Source organism: Otolemur garnettii, unplaced genomic scaffold (genome assembly GCF_000181295.1).
Source record: "Otolemur garnettii isolate 467f Iridium unplaced genomic scaffold, OtoGar3 scaffold00045, whole genome shotgun sequence".
In the NCBI taxonomy this organism is placed as follows: Eukaryota; Metazoa; Chordata; class Mammalia; order Primates; family Galagidae; genus Otolemur; species Otolemur garnettii.
The window spans coordinates 13065117-13069708 of NW_003852440.1; positions in this window are offsets into that span (position 1 = coordinate 13065117).

Below are 4592 nucleotides of genomic sequence, written 5' to 3' on the forward strand. Positions count from 1 at the left end.
AAAATATCTTTTCCCATAGATAGGTTGTCTATTTGCTTTAATTGTTATGTCCTCAGCTGTGCAGAAGCTTTTTAGTTTAATTAAATCCCATGTGTTTATTTTTGTTGTTGTTGCAATTGCCATGGAAGTTTTCTTCATAAAATCTTTCCCCAGGCCATTACCTTCAAGTGTTTTCCCCACACTTTTGTCAAGGGTTTTTATTGTTTCATGCCTTAGATTTAAATCTTGTATCCATCTTGAATCAATTTTTGTAAGTGGTGAGAGATGAGGATCCAGTTTCAGTCTTTTACATGTGGTTATCCAGTTCCCAGCACCATTTATTGAATAAGAATTCTTTTCTCCAGGGTATGTTCTTGTTTGGTTTATCAATGATCAGAAGGCTGTAAGATGTTAGTTTCATCTCATGGTTTTCTATTTGGTTCCCAATGTCAATGCCTGCATTTTTGTGCTGACACCATGCTGTTTTGATCTCTATGACCTTGTAATATAGCCCAAAGTCTGGTAGGGTGATATCCCCAGCTTTGTTTTTATTACTAAGAACTGCTTTGGTTATATGGGGTTTCTTCTGGTTTCAAAAAAGCTTTTAAATGGATACATAATATTTGTCCCTATTTATGGGGGACTAGTGTTATTTTGTTACATGTGGTGACAGTGTAATGACCAAGGTATCTGGGAGTCTATCACCTATGGCATTTATCAATTCCGTGTGTGGGGAGCATTTCAAGTCCTCCTCTCCAGCAATTTTGAAACATATAACACATTGCTGTTTTTTAAATTTTATTCTTTAAAATTCTTTTTAAAATAATAACTGTGCACATTAATACATCTATGGGGTACAACATGCTGATTTGATATACAACGTGGAATGCTTACATCTAACTGATTAACATAACCGTTTCCTGCTTACTTATTTGTTATGGCAAAAACATTCTTACTCTATTCTGAATAGTATAGAAATTTATCATTGCATTATGCACACTAATTTGGATCCCTCCCCAAATGTCCCTCCTCTGTCCACTTTTAGTTCCTTGACTAAACTTCTCCAAACTTCTTCCCTCCCCAAATGTCCCTCCTCTGTCCACTTTTAGTTCCTTGACTAAACTTCTCCAAACTTCTTCCCCTAAAGGCTGTATTAGCTTGCATTCCATTTTTGAAATAGTTTTTTTTTTTTTTTTTTTTTGAAGTTTTTGGCTGGAGCTGGGTTCGAACCCGCCACCTCCAGCATATGGGGCTGGCATCCTACTCCTTTGAGCCACAGGCACCTCCCTGAAATAGCTTTTTATGTTACCTCAAATTCTCCTATCACTGACCACCAGGATAGATTTTTAAAAAGCCCACACTAGTGATTTATGTGTTACAAATCTCCTTGGTAGGAAACAAAATAAATAAAAGAAGAAAAATTAGAAAATTCAGGGCAGCACCTGTGACTCAAAGGAGTAGGGCACCAGCCCCATATACCGAAGATGGTGGGTTCAAACCCAGCACTGGCCAAAAAAACTGCAAAAAAATAGAAAATTCAGACCATTTTCCTTGCACATGCATAATCATGCAGTAACATAAATCTGTTTTGTGGGCATTAATGAGACAGCTGTTACAATTGTAGTATTCAGTACAGCCCCTATGGGTGGTCTTCAGACAAGCTTGCGGACTGAGTGTGTCCATCATGAAATGGACTGGTTTTTTTTTTTTATAATCTACTTTTAGTGGAATATTTTAGGAGCATTATTTAGAACTGTAACTCCTTCTATGCTGTTCTCTTCTGCTAGAGAAGGAGTTAAACTTGCCAACTTCAAGTGCAGAATTCTGGGATGCAGCAGGAAGGGAAACTGTAGCCCTCTCAGTTTTACGTAAACACTGAGTGCCTGACAGAACTCCCACTCTGTTCTCACCTAACAGTCTAGCCATCATCTTCAGCCAAGCACATGTCACGAAGGTATCTCTGCTTTACCTCTGTAAGTTACCATGCGGTTTGAAAGCACTTCCTTTAAAATGTATAAAATCAGAATTTTCACTAATTTGGACTGACCTGACTTCTTCTCACAATCTACTGTGATCACTAGATTTAATGCAGTAAGTTACCTTAAGACAGACTCTCAAGGACAACCATGATAAGAAAGTGGTCTAAAAATGAAAATAAAAGAACTATATCATTGCAGTAATTTAAAAAACAAGTAATTCCATCTTGGAGAAGTGAGATTCTATGTTTAACACTTTAAAATACTTCCATTTTGTTTCAGTATGATCACCCTAAATAGCCCAATAGCAATACATAATTCACACTACTATTAAAAATCACATTATACTTTCACAGCTTTAATATGAAATCAATATAAACCCACCTTTAACAAGACAAATATATCTGAATGCTTATAATAGAACTGGTCACATATAAAACCTCTCTCTCTCTCCCTCAAAAGCGAGGATGACATTTCTATTCCTGTTCCTCTAAAGAGCTAACGGAAATCTTTAACAACAATGAGATGATCTGACAGATGTATTCCAGAGTCCAGAGTTCTGCTGTCATGTCAGAGCTCCCTACTCACAGTGTGCGCACACGTTTTGCTCCTGGCGGTTGTTGTTCAAAGACACACATTCACGGTGAGGATGTGAAATGTCTCTGAGCTTATCCTTCTCTTAATGTAGCCACTAAACTCTGCTTTCTAGTGTAATCTGTTTTTTTATTAATATCTATTTCAGCCTTACATGGGAAGAAATATATTTTTCTATGTACTTTGAAATCTGTAGGGTTAAAAATACTATTCATTTTGTAATTTTTATTTCTCTAATTTTTTGTCTAGATAAATATTGTCCTTTTATTAGTCTCTTGAAATAAACTTTTTCTTTTTTCATTCTTTCTTATAGCATAACTGTGTACGTTAATGCAATCATGGGGTACAGTGTGCTGTTTTCGTATACATTTTGAAATACTCTCATCAAACTGGTTAACATAACCTTCATGTCATTCTCTTAGTCATTAAGTTAAGACATTCATACTTTGCTTTTAGAAAGATTTACTTGTATCCTTGTAAAAACCATATAGGTGACCCCACCAATCACCTTCCCTCCCCCATACACCCCTGTCGCCTCCCCTCTCCCACACCCTTCCCATATTCTAAGGCTATAATTAGGTTATGACGTTCCTATAAAAGCTATGAATTAGTTTCAAAATAGGGCTCTGTACATTGGATACTTTTTCTTCCATTCTTATGATACTTTACTGAGAAGAACATTTTCTAATTCCATCGATATAAACATGAAAGAGGTAAAGTCTCCATCTTTCTTTAGGGCTGCATAGTATTCCAGGGTGTACATATACCACAATTTATTGATCCATTCGTGGGTTGATGGGCATTTAGGCTTCTTCCATGACCTAGTAATTATGAATTGTCCTGCAATAAACATTCTGATACAAATATCTTTGTTGTAATTCAATTTTTGGTGTTCTGGATATATACCTAATAAAGGAATTGCAGGATCAAATGGCAGGTTTATTTTTAGTTCTTTCAGTGTTCTCTAGATGTCTTTCCAAAAGGAACGAATTAATTTGCATTCACACCAGCAGTGTAGAAGTGTTCCCTTTTCTCCACATCCACACCAACATCTCTGGTTTGGGGATTTTGTGATATGGGCTAATCTTACTGGGGTTATGTGGTACCTCAAAGTAGTTTTGATTTGCATTTCTCTGATGATTAAGGACGGAGAGCATTTTTTCATATATCTGTAGGCCATGTACCTATATCCTTTAGAGAAATTTCTATTCAAGTCCCTTGCCCACCCAGAGATGGGATCGCTTGTTTTTTTCTTGCTAATACAGTTGAATTCTCCGTGGATTCTAGTTATTAAACCTTTGTCGGAGACATAACCAGCAAATGTCTTCTCTCATTCTAAGGGCCATCTACCTGCTTTATTTACTGTGTTCTGGGCTGTGCAGAAACTTTTTAGTTTAATCAGGTCCCAAAATTGTATTTTTGACATTGCTTCAATTGCCCGAGGGGTCCTCCTCATAAAATTTTCACCCAACCCGATTTCTTCAAGTGTTTTCCCTATGCTTTCTTCTAGTATTTTCATAGTTTCATGTCTTAAGTTTAAATCTTTAATCCAGTGAGAGTCTATCTTAGTTAATGGTGAAAGGTGTGGGTCTAGTTTCAGTCTTCTACAGGATGCCATCCAGTTAGCCCAGCACCATTTGTTAAATAGCGAATTTTTTCCCACTCAATATTTTTAATTGGCTTGTCAAGGATCAGATAACAGTAGGTAGCTAGATTCATCTCTTGGCTCTCTATTCTGTTCCGTACATTTACCTCTCTGTTTTTGTGCCAGTACCATGCTGTTTTGATCACTATCAATTTATAGTATAGTCTGAGGTCTAATAACATAGTTCCTCCTATTTTGTTTTTGTTCCTGAGTAATGTCTTCGCTATTCGAGGTTTTTTATGATTCCATATAAAATGAAGTATTATTTTTTCTAGATCTTTAAGGTATGACAGTGGAGCTTTAAAGGGGATTGCATTAAAATTATATATTGCTTTGAGTAGTATTGACATTTCAACAATGTTGATTCTTCCCAGCCATGAGCATGGTATGTTTTTCCA